At 41.8% G+C, this 25,795-nt stretch overlaps 1 long non-coding RNA gene across 1 annotated transcript; it reads left to right on the forward strand.

Moving 5' to 3' along the window:
• The first annotated feature begins 85 nt into the window (after window positions 1–85).
• On the forward strand, window positions 86–25,330 carry LOC309643275. The gene is made up of 4 exons (XR_014253669.1): window positions 86–210; window positions 702–848; window positions 11,358–11,489; window positions 24,882–25,330. It is a non-coding gene; the product is annotated as an uncharacterized lncRNA (long non-coding RNA).
• The last annotated feature ends 465 nt before the right edge of the window (window positions 25,331–25,795 follow it).

A 25,795-nucleotide genomic window follows, 5' to 3' on the forward strand; every position in this document is an offset into this window, starting at 1 on the left:
CGACTGGCTCAGCCCAGAGCGGGCCCCGCCCCGTCCCCGCCCCGTCCCCGCCCGGGCCGCCCTCATTGAGCCGGGGGCCCATCAATCAGCCTCGCCGCTGCCAGTCCCCGGGCGGCTTCCCGCGCCCGCGGCCGGCTGCCACTGCCATTGCAGCTCCCAGCCCCGGGTGCGGGCGCTTGCCTCCCAGTTGGATTACTCGGCCCGGGCGAGGTAAACAAAGTGCAATATCTAACCGCGGCCCGGGGCTGGGGAGGTAGAGCACCGGACCGGCGAGGGAGGGTCCCGGCGCCTCCACAGGCTGACTGCGCGCGCGGCTGGGCAGGAGTCGCCCGGTCACAAGTACCCAAGCAGCTCCAGCAGTGGCTAGTGGACTTTCTAAGCCGTTCATCTTCCTGGCGCTTCTCCCCAGAAAGCAGGGCATCCTCTGAGCATCAGGACACCGCTGCTCAGATGTAGCTTTTCTCCGTGGAGAATATACTTGCATCAGTGGTGCCGCACGGAGTTTCAAAAATTAGTTTCGTTATCTTTTTCCAACACTCTTCTCCCCATTTAAAAAGAAATCGATTGCTTACTTTTCGTTGGTGTCACCCTCCAAACCCCGCCCCCCCCCACCAAGGCTTTGAGTATTTTCTGCAGAAGACCAGCTTGAAGGCACCTTTTAACTCAGACCAAAGGTAATCACTAATTCTTCCTCTCCCAAGACAGTGCCCAGAGGGCCTTGGCCCAGTGAAGCAGTGCCCGCAATGCCCTACGCACACCTCCTGCGAGGCTCCAGGCCGCTAGCCAGAGTGGCGCCCCCTGCCCCGACGCACACGTGGACCAAAAAGGCATTCAACACTGAGAATCAGGTGAGGGCTGCCTTTTCACTCCAGTTATTCTCAGCTTCTGCAGGAGGTGCCAGTCCTCTGGCTTAGGCAGACACACGTCAGGAAAGGGGCTTGAACTCAGGCAGAGGCTGGGACCTCCAGGCCTTAACCTAATGTATCCTGGTAAATCAAGCAATCTGGTCGGGGGGGGGTGGGGTGGGGACAAACTTAAAAAATAAATAAATAAATAAAAGCCAAGGAGCTGGGAAAGGGGCGTTTACAAGACTCTTGGAGCCCTCTGAGCTTTTACATACATGTATGCATATTTTCTAGTGGGGGAGGAAAAGGGGACTATATCATGTATTGCCCACAGTAGGACACTTTTGAGCAAAAAAGAGAGCTCTGTATAATTATGCCCCCTGGAGCATATTTATAATTTATAATTATGCACAAACAAGTTACTCTGGTGATAAGCAGTTCCTGGGAGGTTGGCCAGAGAGGACACAGACTGTACGACGGGCCACCACAGGGCCGCAGGGTGTGAAAAGGTCAAGGAGTGGTCCCATGCCTCCTGGCAGGTCTCACCAAGCTACTTCTCACAAACCAGGACCCAGTCCCTGACCCTAGGGGGACTCATCTGTTCCCCCAGGCCATCACCATGAGTGGTGAGCAGTATTCTTTCACCCAGTCTGGTCCCATGAAGACACCTGTGCTGGTCCCTGTCTCAGGAACAGACCTCTGTTTCTCTGCCGAGGGGTCAGAAAGAAAGGCGCCAGCCTCCTCTGTTCAGTGGCCACCAACAGCGCTTTATAACTAGGGGTTTAGGAGACCCTGTTCCAGCCCTGTCTGGGCCTCTGATTTTTGAATGAAAATTGAGTCGAGACTTTTTTTTTTTCCTCCCTGGGTCCCCTTTTTTCAACTGTAAAATGAGAAGCCTAACACCCGCCCTGCTCAGCTCATGTGATTGCTTTAGAATTATATTTTTCAATTCCAGGAAATCTATGAAGGTTTACCATAAGCTGGGCCTGCGCTGGGTGTTAAGGATCCAAGTATGAGTAAGATTTGGTCTCTGACACCCAGGAGCTCCTAGTCCGGCTTCAGACAGACATATGGAAATACATCATTTCATTGTGTAACAATGTGGCAATTAGATATCAAGGCATCCAGGAAGTGTAGAGGAAGGAACCACTTTTCCCGGGCTCCAGGGAATTTTCCAGAAAATGTGATTTTTTCACATTTTTTTCAAGTATTTATTGAAACCTACTGTGCACCAGACACTGAGAAAAGAGATACAATGATTTAAAAAATGTACTTCCTGTACATAAATAACATAAATAAGAGATTGTCATTGGCATTTCAGGCAGAGAGAAAGAATGTGCAGAAGCAAAGGAGTGGGATGTTCTGAAATTTCTAATAACTCCCCATGGCTCTGGTATTGGCAGCTTGGTGGCAGTGGCCAGGCATGTGGCAGGCAAAGTGAGTTGCGATTAGAATGGGGAGGGGCTGATAGACCAACCAGAATAGAAGAGATGTAGAGTCAAGGCTACCATTAAATGGGGCAAGTAGCATGGTTGGTTGGGGTTCTAGAAAGATCACGCTGGAGATCACATGGAGTAAATATCAGTGCACTTCCAAGGAAAGAGAAAGCACTGTCACCTGGAGAGACTGAGAAAATAACTGATAGTGATGGGTAACCGATGCCGTAAACGATTGATAGTATTGATACATTCATTACTTCTGATGAAATTATACAGTGGCCACAGTCCTGCCCATTCTTGAAGGCCAAATTCATGACCTTTGGAAATGACTGTAGTGCAGGATAGATTACGTAATTTATACCAAGTGCCTTAAACCTTTTTACCTAGATTGATAGTAATTCTTGTCAGATTGAAAAAAAAAAAACATGTAGTAGGAAGATGTGTGTGGGACTCTTCATTCATTCACTTTTTAGCTATATGACCTTAGATGAATTTAGAATACCTTAATTATAAAATAGAACTGTAATCTGAAATTTACCTAACGTGAAAATTATGGAAGATGTATATAAGGCAACTAGCACAAGGTCTTGCATGTAACATAAATAAATATTATTCTTATTATGGAAATATGTCCACAGAAAGCAATCCAACTTTTAATAATAATAATAATAGATAAAATGCTTAAAGTATCAATAAAATGTAAAGGAGTTGTTAAATATACAGTCGTAGGTATGGTTAAATACAATTATGTAGCTATGATAAAAGGTGATGTGCCAATTAAAATAAGGATTATATAATTACAGGGAAATATTCACCAGTCCACTCTGTAGAACAGTCAGATCCAGTTGCCATAGGTCACTAATCTGTTCTGCATGCTTTGCAGAACATTCTCTGTCTTGAAATGTACTTAACTGCTCCTTAATTCACGTCATCACTCATTAGTTCATTTATTTAGCAAACGTACGGTAGCTTCCTGCTAAGTATGAAGCCCTAAGCTAAGTACTGTGTTCCTTGATCAAATAAATGGTTTCTGAGAACAACTCCTAAGACTACTGTGTCACTTGAAGGCTGACATATACCACGGGTGATGACATTCATGTTTCTTAAACAACTCTCACAGCAAGCCATACCTAGGCTCAAAAATCTGTGACAAACTTCCACGACGAACTGTAGAGAATGCTGCCATGTGCTGATGTGCAGGCTGTGGACTGCACAAGTGCAGAATATTCCATTCCCCATTGAAGTTTTTGTGAATGGCACCCCTGGGGTTGTGCAAAACACAATCTTCTTGACCATACCTGGAAACTTGGGTATAGACACGGGGCTGGAACTCAAGAACTTCCCAACAACTTCATCTCCCACTCCTCTTGGTTACATGCCCACCAGCCACTCACACCATTTTGTGGACTCCAGTTTCCCACCTCTATGCCTATGACTTGAGTCATACCCTACTTGATGGTTGGTGACTCTGTGTTTCCCTGGAATTACTCCTTTCCAAGGAGTTCCCTCTATGTTGCTCTAATCATGTTCCCTAGTTCTCTTATTTGGCTTTATGGCTGCCTCAGGTTTTAAATGGTATGTTCAAGATCAGGGAGGCATGGGTGTGCTTGGTCAATAACAAGGAGGTTGGTGGTGTTAATGCATGAGTTGCAATCTAGATATTCCTGATGATAGAATCTACAGATCTCTTAGTATCAGAATCAGTAAAAGTCGCCACGAAGATAAGTGCCCCTAATTATTCCTCCATGTTAACTCTAGGAAGAGTTTCTGTCATTCCTCTGTGTAAGGAGGAAGGGAGAGATCCAGGGAAGAGGATACACAGCTTCCCTGCTACAGCTGTCAGAGATGCATTTGGCCAAGTTCACTATGACCCTGGGGTTTGGATACAGTCATGATGGAGAGATACATTTCCAGTGGTGATGAGGCCTGTGGCTTACTTCCGAGCTTCATGACATAAATTGCCCCATTACTGTGAGAGTCTTCTCTATTCCTAACTTTAATAATAATTATACTTTAATTATGCCTTTTGAGTGCTAGACTAGCCACTTTCTCTCTGGTTCTTATACAACCCATCAAAATAGATATTAGTACCCCCACTTTACAGATGAAGAAACCAGGACCCAGAGAAACTCTTTAACTTTTCCCATGGTTGCCCATTACTCAGTGGCTATGCTGGTCACGTGTGTGTGTGTGTGTGTGTGTGTGTGTGTGTGTGTGTGTGTGTGTGCTGGGGAAGAAGGGGGCAGGGGAATGAATAAGGTTTACTACATCACGTTGCCTGTCATCATGCTTTTCTAGATGTCTAAACCTTTGGCTTAAATGGCCCACTTATAATCCTTCCATAATAGTGATTTCTTTTCTCAATTTTCTCCAAGCAGCTTGTGTTTGAAAAATAGCTGCTTATGTCCAAGGTGAATCCTAACAGTACCTATTAAAAGGTGACTTTGTGATGGTTTGTTTTACCATGGCTAGGTAAGGGGTCTGTTTTTCTCTTTGGATAAATGGTCCACTAGGAAAAGTCCAGTGTATAAATACAGAAGAAATTGCCATTTTGGAACCCTTTTTTTCCTCAGGCCCTAGGAGAATTTTTTGTTGTTGTTGTTGCTTTTAAATTAGAGGATGCTGGGAAACCCAGGATATGGGAATTTTCTGGGTATCACAAATTGTCTGCCGTCCTGTTATGTATTGCTGAGCAGCTAATAAACAAAAGTGAAAACAGGTAAAACGATCCAGCTGGTCCAGGAAGTGCTGCAAATTTACATTTATCTAGAGTGTTAGGTTACTGTAAAAATAGATTCAGTCTGAAGGGTGTTCTGGAAAATCTAGTGTGTGTTTCCATACCTGGCACACAGACAGACCTCAAGGGAGCTGAGCGCCCACCTCTGTTTCATGAGCTTTAGGGCTCTGAGTGGCACTTCAATCCCCTGCCCATCGTGGAGTGGCGGTAACGATACTTTCCTTACCAAGGGAATAGGCTGAATCAAATGATCATTTACGTCCCTCTTCAGCTTTTAAAAGCCAACCTTCAGTTTGGGAAAATCAAGCTGGTCACCAGTAGACCAGTGTCTGAACAAGGACACATTGAGTTGATCTGGGCCCCAACTTGGCCAATTAGCAACATGACCTTGGACGGCCCTGATTGCTCAGATTAAGGTCTATTAAGAATTAATATGTGCCACAGCCTTGACAGTTTACAAAGCACTCCTATGAATTTTGTGCCATTTAATCTTCACGATAGCTCCATAAAGGAGGTTCCTTACTGGCCTCGGTAGAAGAAACTGTGTCTCAAGGAATTTAAGTCACTAGCTCGTGAGCACAAACCCAGTACTTCTGATAGCAAATCCTGCGTTCATTTTACGACACAGCTCTCCTTCCTGCCACTGCCTTCCCCCTCTGCCTTGTCCTTGCATCCCTCTTTCTCCTCTCTCTCTTCTCTTTCCTTCTGTGTCAAAATTTTGTTTTAAATTTAAAACAATTTTGAGGTCCTACATTGGGGCTCCTTGCATAGAGTTTCATTTGATAGTTTCATTGGATAGTTGCAAACCAGGAAAGCGTATCTAAACAAAAAGGCATTATCTATAGAATAGTGGTTTCCACCTTGTGAGCCCTGGATCCCCAGGTGGGCTTAGAGTAGAGCGTGTGCAGCATGGAGACTCAGCGCTATACAGGGCAATCTACTCAGTAGACCACAGATGGAATGAATGGTATGTCTCACCCCTATCTGTGCAATTCACATCCAAATATGCATGAGTACTTTGGGGGTTAATAAAATATAAAACTGTAAGCAAACAACTAATTTCATAGTATTGTTCCCCATTTAGGCAATTAAAAAATATATCTAGGTATAATTGCTATCCCTTGGGACAACATGAAATTTTATATTATTCAAATTGTGTCCCAGAACTCAGAAAGGTTGAGGCTTGTTCTTCACTGGATGGATAGCTCCTAGCAATGAAGCCAACACTTTAGAAAATGGGTCCTTCTGTATGTGTGGACCTGGGGGATGGTGTGTGATCCTGGGGGTGTAAACTGGAGGAAGGTTGAAGAAATAATGTCCTTTGTTCTAAATATGGGGTGTGCGTCAAGCCTCAGGCTTCATTGTCTTCATTTGCATAATAAGAGAGCTTGCTAACAACTATGACTTTTAGGGTATTTTGCTACAGGGAAGTAATCCTCTTTCTAAATCACACAGTTGCTCAGTGACCACAGCGCTTGCCCCCTGACAGACTCTGCAACGCATCTAGAAAAGAGTTAGGTACAAAAGTCAACCAATCGTCATTCAAGAGATCAGGAAGCTGTTACTGAGCACTTATTCTGAAGTTCAGTAGCTCTCTGACCTTATGGCAATTACAGAATATCCCTAAACCTTAGTTTCTGCTTCTTGAAAATGGCACCATCATAGCACAGACCTTGCAGGGCGTCATGAGGACTGTGGGCAGGTGGGTGAAGCTCTGTTGAGGGCCTGGAAGTTGTGTGGGTTGGCCCTGACTACAGGGCTCCTGTACAAAGTACAGTCAGCCCTCCTTAACTGCGGGTTCCACATCCATGGATTCAATCAACTGCGGATCAAAAATATTTGAGAAAAATAATTCCAGAAAGTTCCAATAAGCAAAATATGAATTTGCCTGCATCAGAAACTATTTCCATAGCATTTACATTGTATTAGATATTATAAGTAATCGAGAGATGATTTAAAGTATACGGGAAGATGTGCATAGGTTATATGCAAATTTTAAAAATTTATATAAGGGACATCTGTGGATTTTGGCTTCTGAGGGGGAGTGGGGGAGGGGTCCTGGAACCAATCCCCTACAGATACTGAGGACAACTGGGAGACAAGGTCACTGTCAGACCATGGGGGAATATGACAGCTGAGTTAAAATACTAGGACTTCATGCCACTGACCAGATGTTCCCCTGTCCTCCGGATGAAAGATCCTTATTAGCCAGAAATCACATGGTGTAGTAGAAAGAGGCACTAGACCAAGAGCTGAGTTAGTTAAATTTTCTTCTTTTATATGCTTGTATTAGTTATCTGTTGCTGCATAACAAATTGCCCCCCAAAGCTTCAGCTTCCAAGGTCACCCATTTAGGTATTGGCAGGTTTCAAGTCCTTGAACGTTGCTGGACTGAGGGTCTCATTTCCTCCCTGGCTGTTGACTGGAAACCACCCTCAGTTCTGAGTCACATGAGCCTCTCCAAATGGCAGCTGACAGCATGGCATCTTGCTTGATTAGAGCAAATACCCCAGAAGAGCCAGAGAGAAGTCAAAGTCTTTTATAGCCTAATCCCAAAAGTGACATCCCACATCATTTTGCCATAGTCTGCTTGTCAGAAGCAAGCCACCAAGGCCATCGCAAACACAACAGGAGAGGATTACACAAGGTGTGAATACCAGGGACCATGGGGAGCCTTTTCAGAAGTTGCCTGCCTTGGCATTCTCTAGGGTGATACGTCAGAATCTTGGGGTGAAGATGATTATGTTTAACAGGAAGGGGTGGAAGCTAACAGCTGCTGACCTACACTGAGGGAATTTGTACACTTCTGATATTCTTCAAGAATTCTTCCCTCTGGCATGGTGGCTCCATGGCTGGGCAATGTGCTATCTCAGCCTCTCTACCCCCTGCCATCTTGATCTACCTTGAGATGCCCAAGCATTTCCCTGGAATCTAGGAATGGGCAGAGAATGCCTCAGTGTAGAGACTTGGAGGCCCTGGAGACCTAGCGCCATGTTTTAATTTCCCTCTGTACCCTCAGTGCTAGGACAGTGATGGATGCATGGTGGTTGCTATCATGGTTTTCTGGGTAAATCAACTTCTTAGAAGCCTGGTGTTGTAGAATGAGCCTGGATGCGGGAGTGCAGCAGAGAGACTGGGGACTGACCCACATCTGCCTGGGCCTCTGCACTTCCGTGCCCACGCAGGACCCTCAGTCTGTGCTTGAATGAAAAGGGGCTGCATCTTGTCATCCAGTCTTCAAATGCTTCTTGGATGTTTCTAAATGATTACTTTTTAAGTCCACATTTCACAACTAAAATGATTCCATTGTGTTCTGAAAATCTCCTTAATTCAATGTTCTCTTTGTCAACCCAATAAACTGCTAGTTTTGCAATAAGATTCCCCTGGCACATTTCCTGGGAGATTTAGTGTGAGAAATTCACTCACACAACTAGAAATATAGTAATAAATGCCTGTCAGTTAGCTCAGTTCTGTTGATGGATCACTTTCTGTGTGTCAAGCACCATACTAGGTTCTGGGCAGAGCACAGTGGACCGTATAGGAACTCACAGTATAATGAAAGACGCCTCTCATGCCCTACCCTATTTCCTCATCTGAGATTTTTTTCTTTTTTTTTTTCCTTTTCCTATCACATTTTTGCTTGAGCCATAAATCACCAAGATTGTCTTACACACATGAAGTGACCAGAGTCGAGGGATAAATGTGCCAGGTTAAAGATGGCCACAGAGTTTTGACACTCCTCCCATTAAGAGGCGGGGTCCCGTGCCCTGACCTTGAATATAAACTCGTGTGAGATTGTTTGGACCAATACAAAATGGTGGATATGATGCATGGCCAGTTCTAGGTCTTGCCTTCGAGAAGACTGGAAGCTTCTTCCTTAGTCTCTTGGAGGCCTGAGCCTCCAAATAAATCCAATCAACTACCCTCCTGGAGAAACCTCACAGAAAGGCCCAAAAGATGACATGGAGAGGGAGAGGGGACCATTGGAGCCAAGCCTTCTGGCCAAACCTTGACAAAGCTCCAGGCAGGAGAATGAAAGCCATCTTGATCCTCCCAGACCAGACCAGCCCCCAACAGAATACCACCGAGTTGCCAGCTGCCCAAATACCTGCTGCACAAAATCACCGTATAATACCATGGTGGTTGTTTTCCACCATTAAGTATCAGGTCAGTTTTTCACTCAGTAATAGAAAACTGGAGCAAGGTAGTATAGTCACCTTTCTGGGTCTGCTAGGCAGTTCCTCTAGGAAGTCTTACCCAGAGGAATAAAAAGAATTCCTATCGTAAGATGATACTTAATAAACACAGGTTGAATGACTCCCAAGCCCTCCTTCTTCTGATGCGTCTGGCTTAGAGAATATCCTCTTTCCTGACGGGCATGGCATCATTGGACCATGACTATATACTGAATTCTGATTAATCTGCTGTAATTATATGAGGTGAACATGACTGTCTCAATAGATCAGGAGCTCCCTGAGGGAAAGGGCCACATCTTCTCCCTTCTCCTCTGTTCTGTACTTGTCACACTGCTGGGTACACATGCATGCTGAGAAAATGCAATTCCATTCAGAAAACAGTGGATTAGGCTGGTTCCTATCTCCTAATTCTCAGAAGGTCAGCACTTTACAGCAATTTCCCATGAAGATGGGCCCAAGAGTTGCCACGGATATGGGAAGAGTATTATCATACCTTGAGGACTCCCCCAGAAATCTCTTTCTTGATTTTCAAAAACCACCAACGCTCTAATAATTATAAAAAATATTTCTTAATAACTATAAATGTGGCCTTATTCCCAGCACTCTGTGCAACGCATTATACTCTCCAGTAATTGAGACTCAGGCTCTCGACTGTCTGGAATACCTTTCTCACTTCCATAAATTTTGGCAAGATCCACGTTGAGCACCAGCTTTTTCAGGAATTCTCAGGTTGAGCTAAGAGTCTCCACTGTGCAAAGCTCTATCTTAGCCAAGCCATATTTCATTGAAATGATCCCTGCATATTCCTATTTTCAGCTGGTTAGTTCATTGAAAGTATAGATTGCATCTTACCTGTGGTTGTATATAGAAGACTTTTTTTTTTTTTTTTGCTGCTCTTTCTGATTACATTTTTTTTTATTGGAGTAGAGTTGATTTACAATGTTGTGTTAGTTTCAGGTGTACAGCAAAGTGATTCACTTTTATATATATACATATATACACACACACACATATATATATATTCTTATTCTTTTCCCTTATAGGTTATTACAAAATATTGAATATAGTTCTCTGTGCTATACAGTAGGTCCCTGTTGGTTATCTATTTTAGCACGTAGAAGGCTTCAACAGTGCCTGCACATTATAAATGACTGACGTAGGCCTTGCCTACTGTCTTGCAGTTTATCAAAGGTGTTCATTATTATCCTTGTATAATTGTGGCTCAGAAAGGAAAGTGACTTTCTGAAGATCACCTAACCACAGGGACCCCCCACAGAGGCTTGCTAAGATTCCTCCCCATATCCTGAGACTGTAGGACTTCTCCCTGGTGGGAGGCAGAGAGCTCCAGCCCTATCCCCCCCATGGATACACATCTTTTGTTTTCTGCGTCTGGGAAATGCCCCAGGATTCCCTGCTGTGTTACCCCGGGAGACTGTTGCTCAATCCAGCAGCTGTTCTGGAGGAAAAGAAAAAGCAGAGGTTCTGAATGTATCATATACACAATGCAATATTGAATAGAAGATGGCTAAGAAGCGAGAATGCCTTGACGGTGCAGGCTTCTTCCAGTGAGGTCTAGCTCTTCATTTCCAGTGGGCGTCGCAGGAAGTACTAGTGTAAAAAATAAAACATATATATTACTAATACGGTGGCTATATAAAACAATACTTGGCCAAGAGAGTTAAGATATGATTCAGTCTTTGTTCATCAAGTTGCTAAATATTATTCAGAGAATGGAGTCACCATATGGTATAACTGAGTTTCCTTGGGAGGCTGGGTGAAAATATCGTGTTGGATATAGAATGTGGAAATGTGCGTGTCTCCGGTGGTTTGAGTCTGAATCGAGCTGCAGACAGCTAATTCCATTAAGTCCTCATGCAAAGACTCCAATGCACACGGCACATGGAAAAGGCATAGCCCGGCACAGATCACTCTAGGAGGTCGATTTCTCTTCCCAAACTGATGAAGAGTGGGCAAGCCACACAGCTAGACCCAGATGCAATCTTGAAAGAAAAATGTGTGTGGGCAAGTGCAGTACCAGCTGGGAAAGTCTAAGTGGCTGAAACCTATGACTCAGAAATCTTAAATTGCCTTGAAATTAATGAAGCTCTGTGGGGATGACTCAGTTCATTCATGTCCTTAGCTTGCAGGCTTAAACGCTGGCAGAAGCGGACACTGTCCAAAGCCTGGAAGATCAGACCCCACAAAGGAAACACGTCTCAGGCTGGGAGGTGGTCTGGGGTGCGTGTCACAGGAGCAGGGGCTGGAGAGGCAGGTGAGCTGGTATTTCTTCTTCCCGTGGAGACGAAGCAACCTCATTCAAGTGCCGTGCTCTCTGGACCTGATTTCTGTCCCTGTAAAACGAAAAAGAGAGATCTGATGATTTTTTCCAATGTTGTCAACTTCGATATTCTGATTAGCTAGGGTCCCAGTAAGAAACAGCATTTGCCCCAGATGGTTCAAATGAGGAGATTTTAACACAGGGACTATTTATAGATGTCTGTGCCAGGTTAAGAAAACAAATAAGAAAGAGTAAGGCACCCAGAGACCAGTAAAGGCAGGAAGCCATTGTCACTCCCACGGCCAAAAGAATGAAAGGAAAACAGTGTTACTGGAGCCCAGTGAGAGTTGGAACTCTGGAGAAACCCACCCAGGACTCTGGAGGAGGGCACCCAGTGGGAACCATAGTCCCTCCCACACACACCATGATGACACAAAGAAGGGAGCAGAAAAGAAATAACTTAAACTGCATTTTATCCCCTCCCCCCTCCAGTTTCCCACTGGTGCCTCTCGTTGGCAAACCCAACTGGATGCCATCAGGCAAGGGAAGCCAGATCAAGCAGGCCACAGGGCCTGGAGCAGTGTGGAGAAGGCTAGAGAATGCATCTAGAGTGGGCGAAAACACAAAAGCCAGCACATAATCTATGACTTTATACATGTGACTATGCTCCTACATTAGGGAAAAGGGCAGAACACATCTTTTTTTTTTTTTTTTTTTTTTTCTGGAGAGATTGAAGAATAATTCTCAAGTAACAGAGTTCCTGAGGGCAGCGACCAGGTTTTGCTGATTTCTTTAACCCATCAGAATCTATCACAATGCCTGGCACCTAGGAGATAATCAGCAAATAGTTGGTGGATTAAAGGCTGATCACAAATCCACATTTATAAACATCTACAGGTGTCCAAGGCATGATGCTCTGTTAATATCTGTTGAATGAATAATGAATGTGTAGGTTCAAAACAAATTACATAATCTTTCGGATAATAGGTTCTGCAAAGCTCAGGCAAACCCTTGGTATTTTTGTTCTCGTAGTTGTTTCTTTCTTTTTTTTTTTTTTTTTCCGCCCACGCCGTGTGGCTTGTGCGATCTTCGTTCCCTGAGCAGAGATTGAACTCTGGCTCTCAGCAGTGAAAGCAAAGAGTCCTAACCACTGGCATTCCCGTAGTTGTTTCTAATGTGATTGATGGTTATCATTGCACAAGCTGTATAAATGTCCTGGACTAGGAAAATGGTCCCTACATTGTGAGACCCAATGATATATTAAATGCATAAGCAAGAGGGACTTCAAAGAGCTATCTCCTGCTTTCCTCAGTGCTGAGGTTCCCAGCAGGAGTGCTTACAAAAGTAGAATGTTTAGCATATTTCAATACACGTGGCATCACCTCCTGACATGTACCTGTTCTAACAGAGGGATGCTCTTTAACAAGCCATGGATGGACTTCCAGCTGTACCATCACTCAGCTCTCTGACTTGAGACAAAAACTTGACCCGGTGAACCTCAGTTCCGGTTTAATGCTGCCTCCCAGGATCAGTGTGAGAACTGAATGAGAGGATGGGTGTCAAGTTCCTGGTAGAAAGCCCGGCATGGAATCGATGTTCCCTTGCTCTCAGCTCCATCTTTGTAGTGGAGGCACTGATTTCCTTAGAGTTGACGTAAGTTGACGTGAGGTGTAAGACCAGCAATGAGAAAAGATGTCTTCTGCATTGCTATCGAAATCATCTTTAACAGAAAGTCACTTCTTTCATTATGGGGACAATCCTGTGCATAAGAGACGCGTGAGACATACTACAAGTTACAGAACACGGCTAAATGACTACCCCTTACTGTTCATACTTAGGGACTGATGCTCACATGTATCATCTGAGGACATAGAGGGTCATCACAGGTACGTGTTGGCAGTTCTTCTCTTCAGTGTTCACCTAGCTCATGTGCTGATCCTGCTCTCCCACACTTCTACGATGGTCAAATCCGGTTCCTTCTAAAGAGGCTGAAATGGCAGATGCTTTTTTTCTTAAGCCTTCTTTGTATCTAAGCAGGGTCATGTGATAAAATCATGACTAATGGAACGAAGGGCATTTTTTTGTTAGAATATTTCTTTTGGTCCTCAGTTCCTGAAACTGAGTAATAAATGTGAAATGGATGTCTTTTGTCATGTGTAACCAGCCTCTTTCAATTACACCTGAGTTTATGATAATGAGGTGACTTTTGGAAAGTCCCTAAGGATGGGGGCTGGTTGCCAGGGGAACCAACCTTGATTAGAGGATTGGATATTCCAGCCCCACCCTCTAACCTCCAGGGAGGGGAGAGGGGCTGGAGATTGATTTCAATCACCAATGGCCAATGATTGCATCAGTCATGTCTATGTAATAAAGCCACCGTAAGAACCCAAAAGGACGGTTTCAGAGAGCTTCCAGGTTGAACCAGGAGGCACCCATGTACCTGGAAATTGAAGTACCCTGAACTTTATGAGGACAGAAGCTCCTGTGCTCAAGACCCTTTTGGACCCCACCCTACGTATCTCTTTGCCTGGCTGTTTATTTGTTTATTAGTATCCTTTAATATCATTTGTAATAAAATGGTAATCTAGTAAGTAGACTGGTTTCCTGAGTTCTGTGAGTCACTAACAAGTTAATCGAACCCTAAGAGGGGGTTGTGGGAGCCTCCAGTTTATAGACTATTGGTCAGAAGCACAGGTAACAACCTGGACTTGCAATTGGCGTCTGAAGTGTGTTTGGGGGGGTGGGGCGGTGTAGTCTTGTGGGATGGAGCCCTTAACCTGTGGGGTCTGACACTATATCTCCAGTATCTCCAGGTAGAAAGTGTCAGAATTAAGTTAAATAATATGACATCCAGGTGTCACAGAATTGTTTGATGTGTGGGTTTTCCAAACCACACATTGAAAGTGAGTAGTGTTGGAGTGGAGTAGTGTGAGAGTGAAGGAAACATACACCTGGAATGTTGTTTTTATACAAGAGAACGGGATAGACATTGCCCAGAGGCCTGTGAAATTGAGCTGTGAAATAACCAAATTCCTATCTTAAGCATTTGCATCTTTAGAGATTCATTTACAAGCACTTGTACAAAACACTGTTCATGCCTTGTTTTGTCATGTATTCTGTTACATGCAGCCAAAAGCATTCTAACAGAGAAGTTCTCTTTAGATTTGTTCTGGGAGAATAACCGAGTCCCTGTGTTCCTATCTCTTTTCTCCAGTGGCTAATTAAAAGCCTAGAGGTCAGAATCACGTTACACATTCTTGAGTCCTCCATCCTCTTACTTATTGATCCATTCAATCAATCATTCATTATTTATTCAATCAATTCAGTATGTACTTATTCAATCTGTACCTATTCTTTATTCCAGTGGTTGACTTCTGTTGGCCTTTAGAACCTTGCTTCAGCATCATGACCTTGAGAAAATCTTCCTGGCATCCCTACATTCAGCTAAATGCTCTTCTTCTGTGCATTCTAGCAGTCAGTCATTATATCCTTTTTGGCATCTATCGTATTATATTGAAATAATTTGTTTGTATATCTGTCCAACTAGAATATACGTTTTCTAATAAATGCAGGGACTAGTCAATAGTCTTCCTTCCTTCCTTCTTTCCATCTTTCCTTCCTTCCTCTCTCTCTCCCTCTCTTCCTTCTTTCCTTCCTTTTTTTCTTTCTTCCTTTTCTACTCCTGCTCCTTCTCTCCCTCCCTTTCTTCCTTCCTTCTTTTGTTTTTCTTTCTTTTTTCCTTTTCTCCTCCTCCTCCTCCTCCATCTCCTCTTTCTCCCTTTTTCCTCTTTTGTTCCTCTTCTATATGCTCAAGGTATGGTATAGTAAAGTTCTTGGCCATCAATGAATATTTCAAAATTCTTTATAGACAAGAATTAAACTGGGTACCTTGGGAAATACAGAAGCATAACATAGTTGGTAATTAAGGGCAGAGATTGGGCTAATTGACTGCCATCCTAGTGCATGACCCAGAGAATGTGCTCAGTAAATGTTTGGTGAGTGAAAGAATTAGACTCAAATAGAATCAATTTTATTGAAATGAAAAAACTGACAAAAGAATCATTTTGGATATGAGTCAATGCTGCCTTGTGTAGCATTAGGTAATAGTGATGTTTCATAAATATGTATTAAATAAATAACGTATACCTTTAATGAGTCCAGAATTTAAAATTTAAAATGTTGTATGTTGTGAAATATGACACTGTCCTGATGGCTAATGTCTCTGCCTCATTTTGGGCATAGTTTATTCTTTCTCTGATGATTTGAATTATTAGCTTCATCATATGCTAAGTACTCATAGATAAAATAGGTTGTTTTCTGTAATCTTTATTTTATTACCTTGCACCTTACAACAGTGTCTCACTGTTTTATTCACTGTGTGTGAATGTATGATGCGAGTGTCACACTTTTGTCTTCCTTTTATTCCCAATGTTCTTCAATAATTCTTAGATATTTAAGGATCCAGATAAACTTTGGCTTCAAATGTTAAGCTCCATAAACATCTCAAAATGATTCCTTAAGGTTGAGATAGTATTAAATTTAGAGACTATGAGATGCAATATGGCAGAGTGAATAAAAGCACAGTTTTGGAATCAATTGCCCAGAACAAAAAGAATGGCTTCACAACTTTCTAACCTGCAGTCTTTGACAAGTCAGTGAATCAGTTTCTTCATTGGTAAAATAAGAATAATAATACTATCTATACTTAGGTTTGTCAACTAGACAAAATAAGAAAATGCATATTAAATATTTAGCCCAGTGTCTGGCACATAGAAAGTATTAACAGAGGTTAATTAGATATTTAATTTCCCAGCATTGTTCTAAAACTTCCCGTACCTCTATCCACAGCTGATGATGAAGGATAACACTCTACCCCAAGGGAACCAGTTCATGGGAAGGGTTGAGTCATCCAGATTTTCTGTGTTTTTATGAGGCCCTGAAACTACTTACCCAATGATGGTGGAGCTGTAGCTATGCAGTTGTGTCTGGGAAACTAGGGGCTGCCTGCAGTGGCAGGTCCTGGAGGAAACCAATTGAGCCAAACAGGAGATGCAGAAAAGCAGAAATAAGAAATTCAAGGTGACCTTGGTGGGGAGAGAAGACAGCCTTAGTTTCCATCTCAGTTCCTATGAAGTCTGGCAGGATGATGTTACTTGTACATCTAGGTTGGACAGGTGATCCTTACAGTAAATTTTCTTTTTAATTGACCAAGTTTGCACAATTTCATGTTCCTTTCAACTTCAACAACCTTGGGCAGAGAAGGAATCTAATGGTTATGCTGTTTTTCCTATTAGATTGTATTCAGGATCAAATGAAGCCATGTAAAACTTGAAAAAGGAGAATGCGGCTCTTTTTCAGTTTTTCTATTTGATATATAAATCTAGGGACAACTGTAACATTGGTCTATCCTCCTCGCAGGTGACTTTGTAAATCCAATGAAATGACATACAGAGAAGTGTCATCTAAAATGAAAAGGATCACAGCCATGTGAGAATGGTGAGTGCACTGCTCACATGTGTCAAAGTTGTATCTGGAAAGTCATGTCCTGAGAATTGCATGAATGACTGCTATTGGATATTTGATCTTCAAATTGCCTTCATTTTAGCTTCAAGTCCTTGGGAGTATCTGTGACCTTTGGAACATGTGTGTTTTGTACTAAGAAATAGATACTAGCATGCAAAGACCCATATGTGGCAACTCATGCATTGTCACGTTAAATTGACCTCAGCCTTCTCGTCTGAGTTATTTTCAAAAGGTATTAACCCTGAAGCATTAAGGGTTAAACCTCCAATAAAGGTAGAAATGACTAATAGAAGGATACAGCAGAGAAGCACACTCTTGCACCACACATGATTCATGGTTTATAGAAAACACTTTGTAACAGGTTTGTTTGCTGTGAGCCATCAGATTCACTTTGAACGATGAAAAAACCTTGGTCTTTGTGCCAGAAGCTAATCATAACTTTCTCTAAAACTCTTGGTGACCACTTCACTCTGACTTTCTATGGCTGCATTCTGTAATGCAGCAAAGACCCTGAAACCACGTTTCCCCTAGACCAGTGTAATGTAATTAAAAACAGGCATGACACATGAGTTGTGACTTGAGCTATGGTTTTAACGCTTTCCACTTAGCTGGTAGCTAGCACATAGGTAATGATATGGCCTTAAAGTAAGTTTCTTAAAAACATTTTTTGGCTTGTGACAACAAAAGAGTATCTTGTTTTTAACTCACATTGTTGACATTTCTCACTACTTAATAGAGATTCTTCTAAGTAAATGTGAATCGCGATGTTTAAAGACATTTAAAAGAATGCAAGTAGTACCTCATGAGAACATCAAAGCATCATCACAAACTGCCATTAAAACTATTTACACAGAACTTTCTTAGCCCAAATCCTGGACTTTGAAGAGTTACAGATTAAGGGCAAATTTCAGTATGGGGGAGCTGGGGTGAGACAAAAAGTCCAAAAAAAAAAAAAAAAGAGAGAGAGAGAGAAATTAGAAGCTGTTAGGAGCAGACCTCTGCTTCCTTGTCCAGGAGCATCTGTCATTTGGCGTTACTGGGCCCAGGATGACTGGACACCCAAACTCTGTTCTGTTTATTTCTGTGCAATTCAAATGGGAATTTTGAAGCACTCGTCAATTGCTATTGCTTAGAATGAAAAACAATATTGCACTGGAAGGGATCTTAAAATAGGAGTTACTTTCAAGTTTACTGTTCAACCCAGGGTGTATTTTGAGGCCAAAATCATTGAAATTTGATATTCTTTAAAAATTTATTTATTGGCTGACAAATTAATTTTATAACATTGATGGTCTATAATGTAGTTCTATTCAAAACTATTTTCAAAAATAAAATTCTTTTTAAACTAAAAATAACACACCCCTGAAAACCAATATTTGTCCATGTACTTTAAAGCAAATGTCAAAACATCTTTATATGGATTATCTGAAACAAAAAATAGTCTAAGCTGAATAAAAAGCTTTAGAGTATATTCCTACATTTAAACGGTTTTTAAGCTATTTATGTCTCCAAAATTATGTCAATATTTTCCTGAATTCTGTCAATAGTCTTAGTGCTTTAATTTTAATGAATTGTCTCCAATCCACCTCAAAGTTTCATTGTAAAATTCAAGAAATTTGAAATTTGACACTTTGAACTGACTCATTTATCTAGACCCTGTTTTTAATTGTGAAAACACGCTCTATGGATGCTGAAGTATTTGGTAGGACCAGACAAATTCTGTTTTTGAAGGATATCCTTAAACATTTCCTTCATACTCAAGAGTATAAGTATTTCACTCCAAATATTGTCCCAGGCCCTATTCTTACCTCATTCGAGTACCTTTCTTCCTCCAATGTATTGTTAGACAAGACTCTTCAAATAAGTTATTTCTCTTCACAATTATTTAGAATATTCTGTCAAACATATTAAGGAATTTCAGAACTCAAGCCTGTACATCATTTACACCTTCATACTTGTTCATTTCTACTGTTACTTTTCTTGGAATAAAGTTTAAAGTCTTCTTATTTGTAAGCTTTGTTTTTTTATTTGTTTTTTGACAACAGTCACTAAGATTTATTGAGCCTGGCAGTTTCCATCAATGACCTTGTTCAATCCTCAAAGCAGCTCTGTGAGGGCGGCGGTACTGATATCACCCCCATTTTACACATGTGTAAACCGAGGCCGTGACCTCTCCTGCCTTACTCCTGGATCCGTGGGTACTTCTCGCCTCTGTACGTGTTTTCCTTTCATCAAGCAGGGACAATAAATGGCACCTACGTCCTCCGGGGCCTGTAGTGACATTAGCAGACATGACTGCTGTCACCATCACAGCTCTTTAAACTAACAGAGCCTAAGCTTTGTTTTATTAATTGGAATTTGTTAAAAGCTTCAAAAGCTGCAGGAGTTATTTTGTTGTTTATTTTGGGGGTGTGTGTGTCCCATTTGGTTTTGAACAGAATATAACCAAAATTTAGAGGCCTGTTTACAAAAAGTGTAATGGCATTGCAGAGCACTTAGGCTCACTTACAGAGTAGTTCTGCAAAAATCAAACGTTTGTAAAATCTGATTAAAGAAGGGGAATAAAGACTGTCGACACACGTATGCTGATTTTTTTTTTTTTAATATTCAACCTTTGTTTTGTTAGCAGTTTTGTAGTTTAGTTACTTGGGATGTTTATTTGCATGTGTGTATTTATGTTTATATTTTGACTACTACAGCTTTTGTTTTGATTGGTAGATTACTGCAGCTCATCTGAATGGCTTTTGTTTTTAAATTATCGAGGTATAATTGCCATACAATGTTATATTCGTTTCAGGGGTAAATGGCATTGTTAATTATGCTTGCCTCACAACCAATTCCAGCTCTGTTCCATAGGTTTTTAAATTTTATTTTTATATTACATTGTGAAAACAAATTTTTTTAATCTTTAATGTGGAACTTTTTTTTTTTTAATACAGCAGGTTCTTATTAGTTATCCATTTTATACATATTAGTGCACACATGTCAATCCCAATCACCCAATTCATCCCAGCGCCACCCCTACCCCCCCACTGCTTTCCCCCCTTGGTGTCCATACGTTTGCTCTCTGCATCTGTGTCTCTATTTCTGCCCTGCAAACCGGTTCATCTGTACCATTTAATGTGGAACTTTTAAACTGAATTTGCAGTAACATTTAAATAGCTCTACTCTGATTTCATGAATTTAAAGAAGATTCATTATTGAAATAATCTGAAGTGAAGTATCTTTTCTATGTAAAACAGGAATCATTTAACTCTTTGTGAACTTCTTTCAATAGTGCTAACGTGTTAAAAATCATAGTTTCACATTTGGTGTGTGAGCGAGAAAACTCAGAAGCCAACAAGAGCCAACTTAATTTGAACTGTGATTTGATCTAAATTCAAAGTCATGCTCCGTAAAATAATTACAAACACACCTTCTGCCACTTTGTGTGTTGAATCATGGTTGTCAGGCCACTGTCTTCTTAAAATAATTTTGAAATGGATACTGATGCTTCTTCAGTACAATTGGTCTTTTTGTTTTTGTGTGGTTAGTGAGATCACAGCAGCCTCCATGGTGGAAGATAAATGTTTACTAGCATTTTGTGACATGTCATAATTAACTTTCTTCAGAAACAGAGATTTCTACTTTATATTTCATTAACCATGCACGTGCACTATTTTGAGTTCTCTGATGCCAATATTACTATCAAATAAAATCATTAAAAATAGTTGTCAGTTTAAATTAAATAATGAATGATACCCTCTTCTCTTTCAACTCTGTAAAGCAGGATTCTCAGGCTATTTCCTGCACATGCTTCATATATATCTAACCTATATTTTACTAGTTTCCTCTATAGCCCTCTGAGTTGGCCTAGGAGCACTGTGAAGCTTGCAAGCTTCACCGTGGCCCTGGCACAACTGTGTGGTCCACCAGGTGATGGGCAGCAGCTTCAGGTCTTTCTCTCACTGCCACTCAAGGATGGAAGGAGTTAGCTGTCCTTAGCTCCTAGTGTCTGAGCACGCTTTGTCTTATTTGCAAGTCCCCTTCATGTTGTCGTTGAAAGAGAGGTTAGTTACCTTCTGTCTGGAAAGGGTCAAGAAAAGAGAGGCGTGGTGTTTTTTCTGCCATCCTTCAGATTTAATCATATGTTACCGTGGGTCTCTTTTGAGTACATTCAATGCTAGTAGATAGATCACGGCTGAGGCTTCAAGTGCAAAGTGAAGGTCTCCCAAACCCATCTGAGCTCATTTCAGTTCAATGAATAAATATAATACTGTGTTTAAAAGGAGGAAAGAGTGAAGAAAGAGAGAAGGAAGGAAAAGAAAGAAAGGGAGAAAGGAAGGAAGAAAAAGAAAAATCTAGAAAATGTTAAACAGATGAGACACTGGAAAACAGGTGTAAACCAAGCCACTTCTGGGTAAACTAAGATATAAGATCATCCTATGAAGAGAGACAATAAGTTAGTTAATGTCACAAAATTACTGTCTAACAAACCAACCTCAAACTCAGTAGCCTACGACAACAACCTTTGTTCTCATGGCTCGGTGAGTCCGCTGAGGGTCTGATTTCTTCTGGGCGTCCATACACTTCTAAGCGTCAACTGGGATCAGCTCACTGTGGCTTCTCTGATCTGTGTTTCTCCTGCCCTCACCCGGGACAGGCCAGCCAGCCTGAGTGAGTTTTGCTCAAGTCAGAGGGAGGCAAGACCAACTGCTTCTCAAGCCTTTAGTCATGTCAATTAATATCTCATTGTCCAAAGCAAGCCACATGGCCAATGTCAGGTCAAGGGATGGAGAGGTGGTCTGCTCTTGAAAGAAGGGAGAAAAAAGTTAACATGTTTGAATAGTAACCTAATCTCCCACCTAGAGACTCTCCAGGGAACCTCAATTAAGTGTTTTCATTTTGTGGATATTTCTTATGCACCATCTTTTTTGTGATATACTTTACAATACACGTGATATATTTCTCATTCAATCATCACAATTATATAAGGTGGATATATTATTATTTCTAATTTAAAAATAAGAAAACTGAAACTTCAGGGACTTAACCTTTAGCTCATGGATGACAGGGCCAAAATTCCTCAGGTCTGAGTGACCTCACAGCCTTCTTTCTTAACTTCTTTGCTAAAATGCTCTACCTAATTATTTGGCACAAAGAAATTCTTTTCCTGATGGTTGCTAGAGGTCCCACTAGCAGCTTGGAACACATTCTCTTGGAATCATTCTCATCTGAGCAGAATATTATTATTGATATAATTTTGAGCTGCTGTCATTTCATCCTGCTAAAAAATCACAGCATGAATCTGAAATATTAGGAAGACTTTGGGGCTAAAGAAAATAAGATGTCTGGAAAAAAGGTGCCATATGTACAGGATTCAAGTGGCATCTGTGTGTGCTCATTACAGCCTGTCACTCTCTATCTGCTCAATTTGTTCACCAGGTAACTCAGACGACTCATGGGGTTGGAACTGTGTTGTGCCCACGGTCCTCTGTTTGCTTCCAGCTTAGGCTTAACAAAGTGGTTTATTCTTTTATTTTGTATCATTCAAGGAGACAGTATTTCTCCTCTCAGCCAACCGAATAAATACCTTCCCAAGATAAATGTTCTTTCCATTGAGAGTAGCTCGTTTATTATAATCCGCATCAAGTCTCCCCACCTCATGCCTCTGAGATCAATGGGGTTAGCTAAGAAGTGGGCTCAGGAAGGGAATTTGGACAGGAGTGATAGTGAAATCGATGGCTGATGGACAGAGGTGGTCCTGGAGGAAGAGGAGCAAATCAGGACAACCTAGAATCTGCATATTATAAACTACAGATTTTGGAGCTTGCTGGAATACTTTGGAGTCACTCCACACTTTTCTTTTTTATGATTGAGGAAATGAAAGGCAGTGTGAATTAGCAGTGAGTCCAAGTAAGTTAACAGCAAAGGCAAAACTTAACCACAACTCCTAGCCCTATGTAATGGTTAATTTCATGTGACTACTTGATTAGATCTTGGTGCCAGTTGTTTGATCAAGCACTAGTCTAGATGTTGCTGTGAAGGTATTTTGAAGATGTGATTAACATCTGCAATCAGTGGACTTTAAGTAAGAAGATCCCCCTTGATAATGTGGGTGGGCCTTGTCTAATCAGTTGAAGAAGTTAGGAGCAAACACTGAGGTTTCTTGGAGTAGAAATTCTGCCTCAAGACCGCAGCATAGAAACCCTGCCTGAGTTTGCAGGCTGCTGGCCTGTGCTACAAACTTCAGACTTGCTAACCCCACAATTGCGTGAACCAATTCCTTAAAATAAATCCTTGTCTATCTATATATCTGTTTATCTATCTGTCTATAGACACAAACACACATGCATCCTATTTGTTCTCTTTCTCTCAAGAATCCTGACTGATTCAGAGTTTGATATCAAGAGTGGAGTGCTCTGTAACAAATACCTAAAAATGTGGAAGCAGCTTTGGAATAGATAATGTGTTGAAGCTAGAAGACTTTTGAGATTCATGCTAGAAAAATCCTGGGTTGCCTTAGAAACTATTTGTAGAAATAAGGATGTTAAAGGCGATTCTGGTGAGGGCTCAGAGGTACGTACATAGAGAACGCCATATGGTAACAGAGGCAGAGATGGCAGTGACGCTGCTATATGCCAAGGAATTCCTATTACTACTAGAAGCTGGAAGAAGCAAAGAAAGGTCCTCCTTGAGAGGCTTTGGAAAGAGCATGGCCTGCCTTACTTGAACTTCTAGCCCCTAGAACCGTGAAAGAATAAACTTCTGTGGTTTAAGCCCTTCAGTTTGGAATTCTGTCATCATTCTGGAACAGTGCTAGACTCTAGGGCTATAAAGAATAAGACATGGTCCTGCCTCTCAAAAAAATGTATTTTACTCTAATCATTGTATTTATAAGTAGTATGGCTGTGGGCTGGTTTAGCACCACTGTAGAATAATGGGAGATGGGGAGAACACATTAAATATCAGCCCGCTGCCTTTGGATATCAGATACTTCCATCTGTCTCTAATCTTATAAATGGGGGGTTCTAATAACACGTGCAATGAATTAGAAGTCTGTGTGGACTGAGAAGGGTAGGGAAGTTTCCTGGAGGAGTTTTTGCCTTAATCTGGTCTTGAAAGATAGATGGGATTTAGATAGACAGAAAAGAGACATGAACACATTCTAGAAGAGCTAACTGTACAGGCAAAGGCACAGAGGCTGGGATGAATAAGCCACTGTTAAGCTTCGACTGTGTATTGGAAACTGTAGGTTTTGTCTCACTTACCTCTCAAGCATCCCAGCAATGTGGCCATTATTTTCCCCATGTCAACATGAGGACATGGACATTTAAAGACTCGCCCAAACTGGCATGGCGGGGAAGAGGTGGAGCTTCTCTGGCTCAGAGCTTGTGAAATACCCATGGCATGGTGATGAAGACAGTCTGGCAGAACCCAAGGTTCTTGTTGACAATGATTGAAAAAACTGTCTCTTTTCCTTACATTTGCACCATTTACTTCTTTGGTAGGTTAAGTTAACATGGGGGATTATCTGAAGATAGTGAGAAAAAATAGAATCAAATTCTAGGCTACCTGTACAACATTTTAATAGTCTGGTGACTCTGTCTGGAATATATGTAGCTATCACTGTGGCAAACAGGACATTTAGCCATCTATGTTGATCCATTACGCTGGCACCAGTGGGATCGTACTGGGCCCAATCTGCTGTGTGGCTTTTCTCTGTAATGGAATCATTGATTCCCTAGCACGGAGTTGAGTTGTGTGTCCCAGCTTTCTGTTGTTTTTTTGAAATAAATTTGTCCTTTGTTAATCACTATTATATGGAACGGAAAGAGCTTTCCAATCAGTGATTCACTCAAGGCCTCCCTTTGTGATTTGAAGCTGATGGAGTGAGGGCAACAGTTTGGATCTTGTAATCCCAACATCTTGATGGCCGTTACGTCACATTCTACTGCTCCATCACGTGGGGAAAGAACATCATACTGAGAGCCTGGAAACTGGAAAAGTGTAGCTGACACTTCTTCATCTTACCTAGATGCCATGCGTTACACTGAAGGCTTCACAGGTAAGGTCTTATTTTGTCATCAGGACAACCCTCTGAAGTAAGTACAACAATCTACATTTCAGGAAGAGGAAACTATGTCTTTGGTCAGGGCTGTCTAAATCCAAAAGCCATTCTCTCAACCACTTTGCTACACCATCCTTTGGTTATTAGTAGGTGCTCAATAAACAAATGGATTATTGAATAAAGGATGTTATCTTTGACACACAGTCACTCCTGACTTTTGGGTGAGTTTTTTCCCATCTTTAGTTTTTATATTCCCATCTTTTTTTTTTTTTTTTAAATGATACTATACACTGGAGTACTTTTTTTTTTTAATTTATTTATTTATTTATTTATTTATTTATTTTTGGCTGTGTTGGGTCTCCGTTTCTGTGCGAGGGCTTCCTCTAGTTGCGGCAAGCGGGGGCCACTCTTCATCGCGGTGCGCGGGCCTCTCACTGTCGCGGCCTCTCTTGTTGCGGAGCACAGGCTCCAGACGCGCAGGCTCAGTAGTTGTGGCTCACGGGCCTAGTTGCTCCGTGGCATGTGGGATCTTCCCAGACCAGGGCTCGAACCCGTGTCCCCTGCATTAGCAGGCAGATTCTCAACCACTGTGCCACCAGGGAAGCCCCTATTCCCATCTTTAAAATGCAAATATTAGATTAGGAAACCTCTAAATTCCCTTCCACTGCTGCCTATCTGTGATTCCAGGATACACTTAAGTGTCTGGTTATCTGATTCATTTCAAGGT

The sequence above is a fragment of the Balaenoptera physalus genome (genome assembly GCF_965194825.1).
Source record: "Balaenoptera physalus genome assembly, chromosome: 15".
In the NCBI taxonomy this organism is placed as follows: domain Eukaryota; kingdom Metazoa; phylum Chordata; class Mammalia; order Artiodactyla; family Balaenopteridae; genus Balaenoptera; species Balaenoptera physalus.